Raw genomic sequence first — 18,911 nt, forward strand, 5'->3', positions numbered from 1 at the left:
TGTTTTAAAATGGTCACTATTTTTCATATTCACACATAGAAAAAGCACTCATCTTTCAATTTCTCTAAGAATCAGCCAAGACAAAATGATACAGTCAAAGCTGATCAAAAAACTACGGGGAAAATGGAAGATGACTGCTCAACTTAGCCAAGAACACCTCACAAAAATCAGCAGTGAAGCCAAAATTTTCCAAATAAAGTTAAAAGGAATAAAAGCTTACCACCCTTTTTCTAAGCTAGATGCACTTTCTGCAAAGCAGCGTTTCAGGGTTTAGTACTGCATACAATTTGTATAATATTATGATCAATTCATCATGATATGATATTCCTTTTCCTGCCTTCATTTACCTTCAATTCTCTCTTAAATAAGATTTCTAAATATTTCACTAAAACAGTTTTACTGGGTTTCTATTTTGCTTGGCTTCAATCCTATCTTTAACTGCTATTTATTTATTGCCTCCTGGGATCTGATTTTATAGTTACTCTTCACAATAAGTTTTGCAGGTCTGAGAATTTTATCTTGGAAATGGTTAAACAGATCAGATTTCTAGGCACCTGACATAGTACATGCCAGTAGAGGACCCTAGAAGGGGAGATACACTAATCACAGCTAGCATTTGTTAAGCACTTCCTAAGTGCCTGGGACAGTAATCAGTACATTACATGCATAATCACCTCAACCCACGAAAGCAGTTATAATTATTAGGTAGATGAAAATAAACATCTGGTTCTTAGAATTGTGAGAATTGAAAGTGCCAATATTACATAAAGCCCCTAAAAGAAATCCTTATAACCAATTAGAAACCCGAGTTGTATTAGTGTTAGCCACAATCGCTGTCACTTGCATTTTAAAGATGGAATACTTAAATCCCACAGAAGCTATCTAACTGTGCTTTGTCAACCTGCTTAAGCAACTGGATAGTTCAAAATTTCTGAACTACATTTATGCAGGTACCACAGTCTTAAACTTTTAGCTTCAGCACAAACATGTTCCACTGCCTCTTGCAAACTCGAATCTCGGCAATTTTTCTTACTTTAGAATTAAGGTATGATTCATATGCTAAAGGTTATAATTAATTGCCAAGAGTTTGGCTCAGTTCAGTTTTTCAGTCATGTCCGACTCTTTGTGACTCCGTGAACTGCAGCACGCCAGGCTTCCCTGTCCATCACCAACTCCTGGAGCTTGCTCAAACTCATTGTCAAGAACTCCACCTTTAAAAGGAAATTTAATAGACCTTCCATTCATCAAACCAGGTGAGATAAAGGGACAAAGCATCCTCTTCACTTCCCCCAGTCACTGTCCAAAAGCCAGCTCACTCAGAAAAAGGTGAAAGGAGGTGACCCAACGGGTTATAATTACAACCTGTCAACAGAAACCAGACCCTCACAGCTTTAAAGAATGCCTCACTGTTGACCTCTTTTTTCTCACTTCAGAATCTCCTAGCCTTCCATATCATAAAAATACTAGATTGTACATATTAATTAATATGTAATTTGTATTCTCAGTTTTCACTTTTTACGTTATACAAGACCCAAACTGCCAAGTGGGGGCATATGGAGAGACCAGAAACTTCATTCCTCCTTATTTCTCTTCTCTCTCTGTCTGCCTCTGGTCTCTATCTCTCTTTCTGCCAATCTCTTTATTTGTATCTATCTATAGAAAGTTGTTACAATTTTCCTTTGGTTTGTTGAATGTTCACAGTTAAAAGATGCTAAAGCATACACACAGAGAAATCTAACAATCAGCAGGTTAGACATTTCTTATGGGACCCATCTGTGTTCTTACATTTATTAGGAATAGCTAGCATCTTTAAAGCAACTATTTCTGATTAGCTACAAAATTAAAGTGTTAGCCCAAATAAGAAGCAATGAGAACTTCCAGAGCAGCTGCCAATCTAAGATGGCAATATTCTCACATCTGTGTAATGTTGAAACAGCCATCCTTCATCTCTCAATTCCTCTGTGAATCTGCAGACACATCAGGTAATCAGAGTAACTGGTACAATTTAATAACACAGAGGACTATAAAATTTACTGTCTCTGTCTGGAAACCACTACAAAATGTTATTTAAAATTATTATTGAGTGCTAGCTATTAAATGTTTAGGAAAACAGAGGTGGAATGCAAATAGGATTTTCTGGAGAATCATTTGGTAATGCTTTGCATTTTTACAGCACAAAAAATAAGTTTGATTTTAATTATAAGAAAATAAGACCTAGAAAACATATAGTTCTTTTCATTTTTGAAAAAAAACTATAGGCCTATGTTTGGAAAATAAATAAAAACTAGAATAGAGTCATATCATGCTTTTTGTTTTTGTATTACCAGTTGCATCATTTCAAGGATAAGAAAACTGAGATCCAAAGAATTTAAAATGACATGCTACAGAATTTATTAAGGGTTTTACCATGACCAGAATCCAATGCTCTCCTCTTAGTCCCATATTTTTTATAATACTGTAAGGGATGACTGATACTGTGTTTAATAATAAAATTTCCAAGTATTTATACTACTTTATAGCTTGGAGTCCCCTCCCTTAACTCCAAACTATTCCTCTCCCCAGAGAGAATCACCTTTAATTATGTATTAGTTCTAAAACAAAATGGTTAAATTCAAATGTCTTTACAGATCAAGGTGATTTAACAGAAAGTGATTGGTATCTGTGAAAATCTGGAGAGTAGAGATACATCAAAAGCAACCACATTTAAAAAAAAATTAAAGCATATTTTGACAAAACAAATGGACCCAAAGCATTTTAGACATTATCTAAATTATCTCACATACCACTCTCCATGTTTCTCTATTTTCTTCTTATTAATATTCTTATTATTCCTTTCTTTTAGTTTCTTAATTTTAAGGAATGTATCAGCACTTCTAACTTGCATCAACTGTAGGTATCATCTCTTGACCCCTATTTTGTAATATGCTAATCTTCCAATTTCTGTCCTTTCTTTCTGTTTTCTCCAAGCATCATACCTACTTCCCAACCTCTCCCATCTGTATGTTTACTGTAGCAATGCCATTGCTAATATTTGCATTCTGTCTCTAATTATGATTCTCTTCCACTTTTTAGCTAAACATTGATACTGAAAATTGAAAATCCATTAAAAAAACACTTATATTTAAGTAATATAAAAATATTATTCATTTCAGTGCCAACTAGAGTTCTATGGTTACTTTCCTTTCTACCATATACTTTGGTTCTTCTTGGATGGGGTTTACACTTCTTTTTTCATTTTTATGCTATTTTTCTTTGTCTTCTCAAATATTTCTTGGACTTTAAAGGTTGCATAATATCCGCCTTTATCCTAGAGCCTCCCACCAGACAAAGCTTTCTACTTCTTTTACATTAACTCTATATCAGATTAAAGTAATATGAATCATTTGCCTTATAGGACTACTTCATAGCTTTTATGCCATATCTTTCTCTTTCTCTTAATTATACTTTGATGGGGTTCAACCTCAAGTAATTTTATAAGAAAGATTATATTTGAGGAAAGCATATTTAATCATTAGATGCCTGAAAATATATTAATTCTACCCTTGCACTTGATTGATATTTTGAATGGATATTGGACATGGAATTTTGAGTTGCGAATCATCTTCCTTCATAAACTTGAGACTGAGTCTTTTAATTTTAAAAATATGTTCTAACTATATATTTGGTTTTCTTATAATCAGAACTCCGATTAGCAGGAAGTCATGCTTCAGGGAGATTCATAGTGATTCTTTTTACCTTTTTGTCAATTTCCTTTGCATTGCTGAGGGTTTTGTGTATTTGAATTTTAAATGTTCTCTTAAACTACTGATCTGAAATCTTTAATTTTCAATAGTTTTTCTTGTTCATTTATTGTGTCTCTTCCCTATCATCTTCTCGTTTTATGAATGTAATATTTTCTAGAATCTCTTCAAAAATTTTACTTTTGATCTCCTTTATGATTTTTTTAACTATCCATACAAGGTCATGTCATTGTCATCGGTTTTCAGTTTTCTTGGTCTCATTTGTGTTGGAGTTTTTTACTAATATTTTTTCATAAAATACTTCTTAAATGTCTGGTGATACTTGGTTGATGCTTTCTATTTAAGCATAAAGGAACAGAAATGGCTGAACCTTCTGTACTTAAGTGGGTCTTGCTGTTTAGAAGACTTTGCTTTTGGGTAAGGAAGGATTTGATTAGTAAGCTTAAAGATCCCATGTGTCAAAATAAAAGGGAATTTATTCCATAGTTGTAAGATGCTTTATCCTGAGTTGTCCCTCTTGTCTCTTAGCAGCTCATATAATTCCATTAGCCTATGTAAAGCAGGATAGTTAGGAGGCAAAGTGAAAAAAAAAAACCTTGCTACAAGGATATTTGCATAGGAAGTAGAATTAGTGAAGAAAAGGCCAGCTATCCCATCAGAGCAGGAGACTTGAGTTCAATCCCTGGGTCAGGAAGATCCAGTGGAGAAGGGAATGGCTACCTACTCCAGTATTCTTGCCTGAAGAATTCCATGGAGAGGCAACTGATGGGCCACAGTTCATGGAGTCAGAAAGAGCTGGACACAACTAAGCCACTAACACCTTAGGATTTCCCATGTGGCACTAGTGGTAAAGAACCTGTCTGCCAATGCAAGAGGCATGAGAGACACAGGTTCAATCCCTGAGTCGGGAAGATCCCCTGGAGGAGGGCATGGCAACCCCTCCAGTACTCTTGCCTGGAGAATCCCATGGACAGAGGAGCCTGGCAGGCTGCAGTCCATGGGGTTGCACAGAGTTGGACACAACTGATGTGACTTAGCACACATGCCCAGATTCCATCTGTACATGGTGAATACTTTGTTTCAGCCCTAGTATCTCACTTAAGCCTTTTGGGCCTTACTCAAGACAAAGCAGCACCCTCTTGCCCACATCTTCAGCAGTTTCCTCTGCCTGGCTTTACTTCATACACTTTGTAACAGTTTGATATCTTTTTAACTCTTTCATTTAATGCTTAAGTTAATGAGTTTTCAGGAGAAAGTTTAGACAAAGATATGTCTCCATCCTCCCTAGAGAAGTTGCCCCTAAAACACCTAAAATGAAGAAAAACCCAAGAACAACAATTCTTGTTATGCTTGTAACAAGCATGAAAACTACACTGTTGCATATCACCATACTCCTGATGGCAGCAATGCTGTTCAGAATCATTCAAGTGAGGCTCTCCACAAAAATTAATGCAAACTGCACACCTACACACATTTTAGGGTATGCAGGGTAAAAGTGGGACTCCTGATTTCATATTCCGAGGGGTCATTTTTGTGGGCAACTGATTAACATTCTCAAACAAAAAGATGTATTGAAATTCAAAATTATTTAAAGAAATAGTGGCAAATATCTTACATTTGTTGAAGTTATTTTTCCTCACAAAAGGAATGGAAACGATGCATACATGTTATTCTACTAGAATTAGAATTTTATACAGATAATAAGAATTTGTGCATTGTAGAAGCAAAATGGGCCTATTGTTGTCTGCAACAGCAAATGAAGTGTCTCATAACCAGCAATTCAATGTGTTAATTCAGCTGCACCATCCAATTACCTACAATTCATCTCAACATAGGACACAACAATAAAACTCTTAAAAAAAAAAATCTGTGACAAAATGCCTGCTCTAGGGTTACCTAATAGGACAAACATTATCCTGAAGTCAGAGAATAGAAGCCATGGAATATAAATTATAAAAGTTATTCATCATAACCTATCGATTAATATCACAATGAATTTCTGACATGAAGTCAATAGTCTAGAGTTAATAATAAAATATATATTCGAAATCTTATAAGGAAAATCTGACCAAGAAACGTGAGAACTGGATGTCAACTGAAATTGGCACCCCCTCAAGTAACACAGGATTCCCCTGGAGCCAGGGCCTGCATACTGCCAACTGACCACAGGGCCCAGGCACACCATTCTAAAAGTAGACAAAGGTAATTAGATGCAAATTTAGCATCCCAAGCCTCCTGCTAAATGACCCAGATAGATGCAAGAGCTAGAGCGTCTGTCTCTTACCTACTCAGGGACTAGGTGATGAAATGAACAGAAGCTTTTTTATTTACATTTTTATAGAATCAAAACAGGAAGAAAAAAAAAAGTTAATAGATAAGTCCAGCCCTGCTCTATGAGGATGTATTAAGCCACAGAAGAAGGACAATTTAAAGTCAAGAGCATCATGAAGAAGGAAGAGAGGACCCGTAAAAAGATACAGAAGAAAAAGCATATTGAGAAATGATAAACAGTGTTTATTTCAGAAGGAAAGACAGAGCTACCCTGAAAATCTACAGGATATGAGTGAAATCTGAACCACGATTAGGCACAGGCTGGTTTTTAATATTTTTCAGGACAAGTGATGTATAGTCCCATTTGAGACTGAACTATCAAGAGAATCAAAGAAATATGAGCTGTGAGGATTCAGAAAAAGAGGTGGAATCTACCATGAGAGAAAGAGAGGAGACTGTAGAAGTGAGTTTTAAAATTGTCAGTAATCTCATAACTCTCACTTCACTTATAGAATCTGAAAACAGAATTGTTTTTAAGTGTAGATTTTTACATTTTAAAAAACCAGGCAGGTAGAATGACTCATTACTGGGGCATCTAATTTAAACAATTTAAAACAACTTAATCAAGTACCCATCTAAAATAATATTTTTAAAACTAAAGAAAGCTCATTAAATACTACACAAGTTCTTTAAACAAGAATAAATAATAGAAAGTTGCTAAAAATCAACCAAATATCAGAAGTAAGGAGGACCTCCTCAAAGATAAATACATCAATTCTCTATAAATTAACAGTGATTATGAATGAGTATAGATACTCTATATTATATAAAGCTTTCAAAAAACTTATTGAAGAAAAATATCAAGATTTTTCAGTAGGATTTCTCCAATCCTTTTTTAAATATTAATATTTCCTAGCGTAATCTAAACAATTTATGAACAGTAATGGAAGGACAATAAGGTATTTTTAATTTTAACTAAGGTAGATCTAAGTTATAGATTGAAATCTCTATATAGAAATCCCACTTACAGGTTTTATTCTTTTGTCTACATTGCTGCGTTAACTTCTTGCTGTTTCTCATTTTCTTTTTTGCTAGGGATGGTGGGGAGAGGGTGGGTGGGTCTGCACCTAAGAAAAGTCAAGAATGAATCTACTTGAAGAAAACTACTGTTTTTCCACATTTATTATCTGTCATAATTAAATTTATTTATTAATCTGGTGCTATGACTTCTAAAGGGTAAACATGTTTTGTTTTTGACTTTGTTCATCAGATTTTCTTCCTTTACTTTTAAAGGCAAGAATTATTCAAACGGGAAACAAAACACAGAAATCTGGGTTCCATTTTCATTTCTATTGCTTCAAGTTTCATGACTTAAAGCAGACCATTAACTGTTTCATCAAAATAGCATAGTTTATGCTCCACCTTTCATCAACTTCCCCTGGGCAACTCACTTAACCTTCAGTTCAGTTCAGTTCAGTTCAGTCGCTCAGTCGTGTCCGACTCTTTGGGACCCCATGAATCGCAGCACACCAGGCCTCCCTGTCCATCACCAACTCCCGGAGTTCACTCAGACTCGCATCCATCGAGTCCGTGATGCCATCCAGTCATCTCATCCTCTGTTATCCCCTTCTTCTCCTGCCCCGAATCCCTCCCAGCATCAGAGGCTTTTCCAATGAGTCAACTCTTCTCATGAGGTGGCCAAAGGACTGGAGTTTCAGCTTTAGCATCATTCCTTCCAAAGAAATCTCAGGGCTGATCTCTTTCACAACGGACTGGTTGAATCTCCTTGCAGTCCAAGGGACTCTCAAGAGTCTTCTCCAACACCACGGTTCAAAATCTGTGTCTCAATTTCCTTGTCTATAAATGGAGGTACTAAATAAAATAAAACCTACTTTGAGGGGTTGTTATGACTAAATGAATTCATATCTGTCAAATACTCTGAATAAAGTCCAGGACATAGTAACTTCTATGTTTGTTTAATTGACTAAAAATTATTAAATCTGAAAAGTGTTCTAGAATTAGTTAGGTTGCTTGAAACCTTGTACATCAAACTTATCTAGAAAAATGTTTATAAAGATAGATCCCTATGTATCTATCCCAGGCAAATGAGAATATGTATCAGTGGAAGCTGACAACCTATATTAAAACAAACAAACAAAAACCTCTTGAGATAATTTCAGTTTCCAAACTGGTTTGTTGGCAATGACATTAAACAATGTCTCAAGTCAATGTAACTATATCCCACACAATTCACCAGCGTTCACTTCCCTTTCGATGGCCACAATAGTCACTATCCAAAGCCAACTTGGGATATAATAGCATCAGTCAGTTCTACAAAAGCAGTTAGAAGTTTAGCTTTGAAATTTTCTTTCTTACCTAAAGCAAAATTGCTTTGTCCTCATCAAGGAAAATAAACATGTAAAAGAAGGGGTCAAACTGATCCCTAAAGACTGGGACATACTGGTTAAAGAGGACAGAATAAGTTCTTGAGACATGCTTCTTTTGTTTTTGCCCAGCATTCATTCTTTATCCAAGGACACAGGTTGGCACTGTCTTAGTGATAATGATTTATGGTTAACTACCACAAAAGATCAAATTGCCTCCAATTCTCTAATTCTTTCAAAAAAAAAAAATTGAAGCAGTAAACTGAGGCTTAGGGTAATTGCTAGCATCGTTCCTAGACACAAATCGTATTGCCCAGACTTGCTACTAGAAAGAGAAAGGAATATCTATAAGGACAAAGTCACAGGTATCACACCCACGCTGGCCTGTGTTGCATGGGTGCTTGGGACCCACTGGGTAGTAGTATATTTGAGTGGTTCAGACTAAGGAGTGTTCCAATCGCAGGCTACAGAATGTGGTGAAATAAATTACCAGACTGTGATGAATTTTCTTTTGTCTTCGTTAAATTAGAAAAATAAATGCAATGTAGAAAGCACAGGAAACTAAATTTATTCTAAGGACTATATTTTGCGATTTAGTTCTGCCATTTATTGTTGTCCACTCTTTCATAAAATTGTTGTCATTTATAAAATGACAGTGATATAAATCGACTTTAAAAAATTATTCTCATTGTGCAAAAAGAAAATGTCCACATGGAAGTTGACACTCATTTATTTTTTTTAATTTATTTATTAGTGAAAATGTCAGTTTGAGAACTCTTAGAGCACTGGCCTCACAGATAGATACAACTGATGTGACCCCTGCCCCTAATATTAATGCAGATCAGCTGTGTGATATTGCATATGTGCTTCCTCATTTATCAATGGGGATAGAAATACTACATATAATTCATACGATTTCGAGGATAAACTGTAGTATGAGCTGTTAGATGTTTACTTACTCACAATACAAGTCAAAGTATGTATCCAATAAATTTCAGTTATTTTATCACTTTGTAACTCTTCATCATTTTAACTCCCTCATCAATAAATCAAAATGGCTACACCTTTACATGTATTTTTTTCCAAGTATTTGTTCTCAATTTTGTTTTCATTAGCCTAATGGTGGTACTGTATGGGGGTCTTAATAGTCATATAAATCCCATCTTCTCCATCTGGAACTAATTATATAATAAAAATCTCAAAAGGAAATTAAATAAATTGTTATGCTTCTGGTCTACAAGAAGATAATCCTCCTCATATGTCAAAATTCATTTTATAACAACAAAAAAGTGGCACTGTGCTTATAATATCAAGGCAATTAATATTAGGCAAGAGACTAAGTTGACATTTACTACAGTCTCTGAGGTATAATTTAGATGATTTTGAATGTGCAAGCTCTTTGAAATTCTCCTGTTTACAGTGGCTACTCAGCACATGTATGATTCACCAAAGTACCAACAACAGTTTAATCACACTCTTCTTACAATGCTCTACAAGATCTTAAACAAGATTTAAGTGACAATTCAATGTAGTTTAATGTACTAAATAGAGTCCCAATTAATTCTACATCATGGTAGAAACCCTGGTATATCTTGGAGAGTTCCCATCTATCTTAATAGTAAGCACTCCTGTAAAAAAAAAAAAGAAAGAAGCCTGAGTATTTATCTGGGCAGTGATTTATATTTTCTCACCTAACAGTGGATCACAAATATGTTCATACGATGATGGTAACAATCACCACTTCCCCTACATCCCTCTTAAGCCATGTTGGGAGGGTTAACCATTAAGATGGAACAATATTTAACAACCAATATTTTGCATCATGTTTCAGGTCAATTGTGGCGGACAATCATAACAAACATTAAAAGAGAGCCTCATAGTTTACGAGATTTATAATTATTTGGACATTTGAATGATTTGGGTCCTCAGAGAAAAGTTAGATGCCAGCAATCTCTTAATAACCTGTAGCAATAATTTTTAAAAATTAAGAATTTCAGCTTAAATAGGCCCTAAATATATTAAAGATAAATAAAATTGGAAAACTAATAGCTAAAAATGAATTTTAGCTATTGTGTTTAAAAGGGACATTATAACACATATTAATCTCATAAATGTCTTTAGCCATTTGTAATAATTTCTTGATAACTATCTCAGACCAATTAAACATATTATTGTAAATATACTACCTTGAAAACATACACATAGGTTAAATCTTAATCAAAAAGAAATAAATATCATATAAATAAAATCTATTTTATTATACTTTGTTCCCAAAGATAATTGCTTGTAATGCCCCAAACGGATGACCAACTACTAGTAAATTCATGTGTGTATTCATTTTCACAAATTTCTGTGAATTTTCTAAGTACTAAATTTCACAATGGGAAGCTGGACTCTCCAAAACTATGTATGCCTGTAACTGAATGGCAGAAAAACTTAACTAAACAATGTGCTTTAATATATAAATTGTAAATATTAGTCTAAAATGTTAAAATGACCTAAAATGTTAAAATGGTTTATCAAAGCAGACAGTATAGGATCTTTAAATGTGATTTATGTATGCAGATACATGCTTGGTGTGAAACACAATGTTTCTATTTTTCCAACTTAAGTTTAAAAAGTAGTAGTTGTACCACTTCTTTCATATATATATTTAAGTCTTGATTTGATGTTCCACATGTGTTTACTCTGATGACAGGAAGGATTAAAAAAACAAAGGCCAGTTAAAATTCTTGGATAATTAGGCATATGGTCACTCAGACTCCAAAGTAGTGATCCTGCTAGATCTCATTAGATTTAAGAGGGCTTCATGTTTCTACTACTGATATCAACACAAGCCCCAGGAGGCAATGTATTAAAAGTCATAATCAAGAATTTGTTGCTTATCATAGGACCTACATCTTGAAAATAGGATGCTTAATAAAGCAAATTAAAGGACAAAACTATAGGATCTGCTCGTTTTCATAAAGCACAAAAACACTTATCCGACACATGCAGCATTGTTATTTATTTCACATGGGAGGACTTTATTCATACTTTACTCTGAATCATCTTCTATAATTTTCTTTTTATTCAGAAATACCAATATCTTCTTCATTTTCCTAACCAGAAAGAATAAAAATATCCATTTATTCCTTCTTCTCACACCCTCTTCCTAAAGTGCCAAAGTTTTTAAAAAGTTACAAAGTCTCTGTTACACTGAAATGTTCCTGTACAACTACCACTTCTTAAAATCAAGTTGGGAAAATGGAAACATTGTATTTCACTCTGACATAACTTAAACCTGAAAGTAATGTACATCCTTAAGAAGTTAAATATGTCTTAGTATTCTTATTAAGAGATCAGAATGTATCTTAACCAATATTAGAATTTCCATCTTCACTATGTCTTTGCTATTTTTAAATATGAAAAACTGGATAGAGTAGAAGCTGATTTATAAGTAATATTTCAAAAGCAAAATTGCCTTGAACATGCTCCAGAACAATATTCATGGTAAATCCTCAACTATTTTAAGAGGTGACTGTCACAGCATCATGAAAACAATATTGCAGCACAGGGATTCCTGCCAGAAACTCGTATCAGGAGGCATTACATTTCCAGGCACTTTGGCAAATTCTCATACACATGTAGTATCACACCTCTCACATATACTTCAAGCAATAAAGGAACCTATAAATTATTTATGGTGATTCAGTTTGCAGATTAATTTATAGGCCCCAAATATTTTAAGCTGATACATCTGTTCTTTACATTAAAAAAAAAGAGAAACTTTTACTTGTGAAAACCACTGGAAATTATTCACTCACAAATGTCATGCCCTAGTTTACTTTTAGGTAAGAAGGCTGAGAGATGCCACCCATCAGAGCCTCTAAGTCATTTCTTCAATTCTGCACTGAGTATTAAAGAACATCAGCCAAGTTAAAGAATTGCACAGGTCAAATTCAAGCAGCGAATGGGTTGAGGACACAGAGGACTCATGTTTCACCTTCTGATAGTCCTCAATTCCCATTCATAAAAGACTAAATGAAACAAACAAACAAGAGGTAGAATTCAACTTCTTGTATGTAGACATTCGCATAGCTAGGTGACTTCAAAGCGTATGATTAGCTCCATGCTAATCAATTAACCAGTAAGTTTCTGGGAAGCATTTACTAGTTTTCCTACACTGTGCTAGGGGCCAAATATCCGAGACAGCACCTGGCCCTACTCTGGACACTGGGATTCAGAATTAATCTATACCAGAAGCACTTTGTTTCCTTTGGAAAACCTTTCTTTTCTTCTTCCCAAAATTGCTTAGTGCCTTTACTTAAGCAACCAGCTTAAGCCCTAGAATGGGATGAGCATCACAGAAATGGTGAATGAAAAGCATTTATTTAAACTAGGAGGAGTAACGGGGCGGGCGGGGCGGGCGGGGCGGAGGGGGGGGGTGGGATTCTCAATGGAATTGAAGGTGGGCAGGGGCATAAGGAAGAGATGTGAAAGCCTGGTTTGCACTGAATGATGCAGAAAAATGGAATGTTCCCTTATGTTGAAAGCCTGCTTTAGGCTATGAAAATTCTCCAAATCTATCCACCTCTTTAGGACTCAAATGATGTTTCAATATTGAGGTTCTAATTCTGCAGGAAAGGAGGAGTTTGTAGAGATCAGGGCAAAGGAAAGATTAGCACTGCAACAAAAAAGTCAAGATGAAGAAAAGGAAAGCATGATGGGTGAAGGCAAGGAGAGAGATCAAAAGTAAGTCACCAATAGGTTCACCTTACTTTTCAATATTCTCAAACCAGCAGGTTTCTCTAACACTACAGGGCACGAACGCAAACACACACACACACACACACACACACACACACACTGAGGCAGGGGGAGCAACCGTGAGCAAAAGCAGTCTTCATATAAAGCTGAAGATCTGGGGCCCCAAGGATACTCGAAATTTCAAGGGGTTGGGGCAGTCAGTGTCTTTAACCCTGAAAATAAAATCTCTATGCTGTATTTCAGGGAAGAGTGACCGCTCTTTCTCCCAAAGAAACCGCTCAAGGATTGAGTGTTATGACAGTTGAAGGCAGATAGTCCCCAGTGCTCCTCAGACAGCAACACCTTTGCCTCAGCAAAGCTCCCACCCTTTCCAGGTTAGATTTCCCTGGATCCCGAAGCTTCTGTGTTTATCTGCCCACTGTCTCCTCCTGTGGCTGCCTGTAAAGACTGGAGATGTAGACTCTCCACCTGGAAATTCAACTGATTCTAGGCAAAGAACGGAGTAAGAGGAGGGGCACGCGCAGCTAACGCTGTCCAAACAGCAGCCTTCGTGAGCCCGGGTTCGCAGCAGCGCAGAGCCCTCGGACCCGGGGCGGGGAGGCGGCCCTCGCGACTCTCATTCAGCCCCCTCACGACAGCCCAGACAAGACCACTCTGCTTCCATCCCCAAGTCTCCTCCGGCTCTGAGAAAGGAGGTCTCTGTACCTGGAGGTGCCCAGGAGGGCTGGGGTGTTCTCCCCTGGACAAGGAGTCTCGGAATATGGGAGCTGGTGGTGTTCGAGGTGACCAGGCAGTAGAGATGAGAGGAGAGAGGCAACGAGAGGAAAAAAAAAAAAAAAAAAACATAAAGAAAAAAATAAGGTAAGACGGAGAGAAAGCTGAAAAGATAAAGTAACGGAGACGCGGGAACATCCCAAGAAAAACAGGAGGAAAGAGAACGAGAGACAAACCCGGAGCGGATGCGGTAAGCCAGATCAAGAATTAGAGAAAGAAACTGACTCAGACACGGACAAGTAGAGACTAAGACGCCAAGGAGGCAGAAATAGAGAGGAAGGTAACCGTCGAGGACGACACCCGAGACCCAGCGCGTCCCCGATGTTGAACTCGCGGTGTACAAGCGTCCGAGTACCGCAGAGCCACACCGCCCGCAGCTGGTGGGAGAAAGTTGCTAGGGCTGGAAGGCCATGTCTCCCCGGGGCTGAGGGCCAGTGGAGCGCAGAGGGTGGCCAGCGCCCCTCCAGCTTGGCCGGGGAGCAGAGAGAGCAGGGTAGAGGGCGGGCAGCGGTAGAAAGTTCCACGCCTGGCGGTCTTTCCTCCGCACTTGCAGCGGCGAGCAAGCGCGCTTCGAGAGCCCGAGAGGCCGGTGTACCGGGTTGGCCGGCGCCCCTTTCCCGGGACTGGTTCGGAGCTCCCGGATCCGTGCGCTGCCACCCGCTGCGGGACTTTGAGGCGCCCACCCAGGCACTCGGGCCACCCAAAGAGGACTCTCCCCAGACAATCAGAGGGGAAGCAAGAGAGAGAGACGGAGACCTGCTGTCGTGGCCAGGGATCCCGCGAAGAAGGAACGGCGGTCCACGCACGGAATTCAGCCTCCGACCCAGCCCGGCAGGTGCCGGCCGGCTGCGAGGAGTGTGGGGCGCACCGATCCCGTGCTCACCTGGAACCCGCGCCGGCCCGCGAGCGCCGCGCGCAGCCCCGCTTCCCGCCCGCGCCTCTCTGCTCACACTTCCCCGGGAGAAGAGAGAGCCGGCTCCGGCCTCGGCCAGCCCCGGAGAGGCGCCCTCATAGCGCAGCGGCGGGCTGGAGGGCTCCTCGCAAGCGGGCGCCGAGGCCGAGGAGGCGCAGGAGACCGAGCGAGGTCTCCTAACACATTGTCACCTCGGCAGAGCCGCTGCCACCGCCTGGTCACTTCGCCCCCGGCCCCCGCCCCCCTCCCACCCCGGCCCGCTCCCTCTCAGCCCCTCCTCCTTGCGCGGGCCCTCCTCCTCCTCCCGTAGCCCCAGCCTGGAGGCCTCTCACTGGGCTAGTATAATTTACGTAACCAGCACCCCGAGCCCTCCTCCCTCCCGGCTCCCGCTCCTCCCCGGGCTGGGGCGGTGCGCACAGAGCGCGCTCCAGCTGCTCCTGGAGCTGCCGCTCCTGCGATGTGCACAAGTCCCGCGATACTTGGCAGTCACGGCTCCCAAGAGCAACGGAGGGGTCGGCTCCTTTCCCCCCAGAGCGCCCTGCGATCCCTGGCCGGCCCGGGGTCCCACTGTGCGAAAACAGGCTGTGTACACTGTGTTAGCCCAGAGCACCGGATAACCTCCTAGAGGGGTGCTGGGGCGCGGGGTGCAGATTGCCCTCGCGAAAGCTCCAGCAACCCCACCCCAGCTGTCGGCTCTCCATTGAAGATAAGCTGCAGGGAACTTGAGGTTTAGCCTCCCTGAAGCAGAAAGGACAGACAAGAGTTTGGCCTCTTGTCCATTACAGTTCGTTTACCCTGGCAGGATCCTAGTGTTCTGGCTAGCGACAGCTGCTGCCACCGAAATCATTGTTAGAGACCTGGAAATGCAAAAGGCTTCCTTGTGCTCTTAAATTTTTAAGGGAGCGGTAAAGAAAAAAGCAAGGCTCTGAATTCCTTTCTTAGTCAGGAAGATAAGGTCTCTTACAGCAAAAACACATACACTGAAGCACCTGAATGTCTACGTTTCAGAGTAAAGTTAATGTGTAGTGTAGAAGAAAGTCCATGAGACTGAGTAAATTAAATTATCTGAAAGGGTTTTAGAATAGTGCATGAAACGAGGCACAAACTTAAGACTCAGATATTATTAGCATCTGAAGACTTGGGACCTAACCCCCTTCTGCCACGTGGGAGGGGCTCTTCTAGGAAATTGGGATTGCCGAGTTCAGCTCTCTGCTTTGCCATTTATTCACTGTTGACCCTTGGTTAGTTTGGGTTCTTAATACCGTTTCAGTTTTCTTATTTTAAGAGGGATAATGTGGGTCACCTCATGTTATCTTAGTTCCCTCTTAGCTTCTTTGGGAAAACTAGGGAAGGATATGAGAGTTACTCCAAAAATATTGAGTTATGTTGCATAAATGTCTATTATTAATGATAATCTAGGGTATCAAGGACATTCTTGATTATATTCACAAAAGGCAATTTTTAGAGATGTTATTTTTATATCTTTTCATGAATCAATGATTACCTAAATTGGTATGATAATAACTATATTTAATTTTCCCTCCTACACTGTCCACCCTGGGCAGCCCTTCCACCCTCATCAATTAGTGTTTCTGTCCTGTGTGAGGACACAGGATGCCACTCAACACCATGGAAACTGGGCTTTTTCTCTATTGCTTGCTTTTGTCAGTTCTGTTATCCCGTCATTCACTTATCTATGGCATATCGAGAAAAGTTATGGACCACCAGGTAAAAGGTTAAGATTCTAAGGCTGGCACAGCCACTTATTTGTCATATGTGCTTGCAAAACACATAAGCCCCAATTCTTACATTCTTCATTTCTAAAAAAGGTAGCAATACTATTTTGCAACCTTTGTAGTAATATTTAACCAGGACGAGAATCATAAAAGTTATACATGTATTCAGTTATGTATGTACTCTCAAAGTATCTCCCTGAAAATTATGCTTTGAAGTTTATCATATCATCCTCAAACTTAGCAGTTTAAAACAATAAACGTCTATACACTCTTAAGGTTATGTGAATTGTCAGGGTGGTTTCTGCTCTGGCAGGCTCAATTTGGACTGGCTGGTCAATGATGGCCTCGCTCACTTGTCTGCTGGTTGGCAAGCTGATTGGAGGCAGGACTCAGCTGGGATGTATCATCTTTGTTTAAGATGTTTGTCTGTTTTTGACTGTCATCCTTCAACAGGCTAGTCCTGTATCCTTGAGTACTGGTAGTTGCTGGATTCTGAAAAGCAACAATGGAGTGTAAAGTTCTGCTAAGACACAGAAGGAAGCTACATGGCCATGCCCAGATTCAAAGGATAAAATCATATACTCCATGTTCTTGATGGGAGACACTGCAAAACTGTATAACAGAGAAGAATGCACACTCGAGGGGGAAGAAGCACGTAAGGCCATTTTTTTAACCCTCAGATTCTTCTTAATGACAAGGGAATTTTAAAAGTCCTTATAGTGAATAAATCTGATAGTTATCATCTTAACTAAGTGATCAAGATTAACATCACCAATAACGGGATCAGGTGACATCATGTGCTTCATGCTGTGATAAACTAAGTAGTACACAATAGAGCTTATTATTAATAGTATTCCAGACCACAAAATAAAAGCATAATCAAGTATAATCAAAAGGAAGCAAAAGACAAACCTACACTGAGAGAAACTTCACAAAATACCTTTACTTTTCAAATATATCACTGTGATGAAAGTGAAAAAAAAAAAAAAAAGACTTAAGAACTGGTCCAGACTAGAGGATATTATAGAGACACAATGACTAAATGCAACATATACTACAATGTGAAATGAAAATACAACTGGAAACAAATACATAACTATAAGGACATTGGGACAATAGGCAAAATATTAATAAACTCTAAAATATCTCATTTCTAGGTTTTTATGTATGTTTAATTACAACTGATTTTATATCAACATTAAACATCTTGGTTTTGATAATTTTGCTGTGATTGCTATCCTGAACTATTCTGGAGTAAAAAGGGCATAGTGGCTGCAATTTGTTCAGAATGATTCAGAAACACCTACAGAAAAAAAAAAAAAATTACAGTTAAATTTGGTGAAAGAATATAAGGAAATTCTACTTTTTAGTTTTTATGGTAAGTCTGTTTTTACTCTTTCATTCCATTTTCCACAGCAGCTGCACCATTTCACATTCCCAACAGTACACAAGTGTTTTGATTTCTCCACATCCTTGCGAACATTTGCTGTTTTCTTTCCCTTTTCCTTCCTCCTTCCCTTCTCTTTTTCTCCTTTCTTTTTCTTTTCTTTCAAATGGAAGGAAAAACAAAAAGGTTAGATACAACAATTAATGTGAATGAATATTAAATATAGTAAAAATTATACTGTACTTTTTTTCAAATAAGAAACTAGAAGCATAATTAATCCATGAGGAATTATTGCAAGTATTTATTTAGATAAATGGGATGACCAACACTGCACAATTAATTAGTTATAAGGCATAGAGTGACTAGATGAAGAATATACTAAAAGACATGAACATGAGTTTATCAGGTATAATTGACCATCCTGTAGTTAACAAAAAAAGACACATATATATTTATACACTATATATATATATATATACACACACACATATATATAATTGGGCTTCCCAGGTGGCACTAGTGGTAAAGAATCTGTCTGCGAATGCAGAAGACGCAAGAGACTCAGGTTCAATCCCTGGGTCAGGAATATCCTCTGGAGTAAGAAGTGACAACCCACCCCAGTATCCTTGTCTGGAAAGTTCCATGGACTGAGGAGCCTGAAAGGCAACAGTACATAGAGCTGCAAAGAGTCAGGACTGAGTGACTGAACAGACACATGTATTAAATTAAATTAAATTAATAAATTGTCAGGTTTGGACAAATTATTAGCAGTGAAGAAGAGGGGGAAATGTGTTATATAACTTAGAGAGTTTAGATTGGATGAGTAGGAGAAAGGTGATGCCCAATAGTTTCTCTGTTAAGAGAAACAGAAGGTAAGAATTTTATTTTTTTAAGTGAAAATCTAGTAATACATATTTTTAGTTATAATACTTCAGTGGCTTCTTATGGTTTTTAGGA

General features: G+C 38.4%; 1 protein-coding gene across 1 annotated transcript in view; it reads right to left on the bottom strand.

The window, feature by feature from the left end:
- Positions 1-14,750, bottom strand: part of GALNT13 (polypeptide N-acetylgalactosaminyltransferase 13) — a 636,905-nt gene extending 622,155 nt beyond the window's left edge. Inside the window, exon 1 of the mRNA XM_068968207.1 lies at positions 14,675-14,750. The gene's annotated coding sequence lies outside the window, so the exon portion shown is untranslated. The remainder of the gene's footprint in view (positions 1-14,674) is intronic.
- Positions 14,751-18,911: the final 4,161 nt, after the last annotated feature.

The sequence above is a fragment of the Capricornis sumatraensis genome, chromosome 3 (assembly GCF_032405125.1).
Source record: "Capricornis sumatraensis isolate serow.1 chromosome 3, serow.2, whole genome shotgun sequence".
NCBI lineage: Eukaryota > Metazoa > Chordata > Mammalia > Artiodactyla > Bovidae > Capricornis > Capricornis sumatraensis.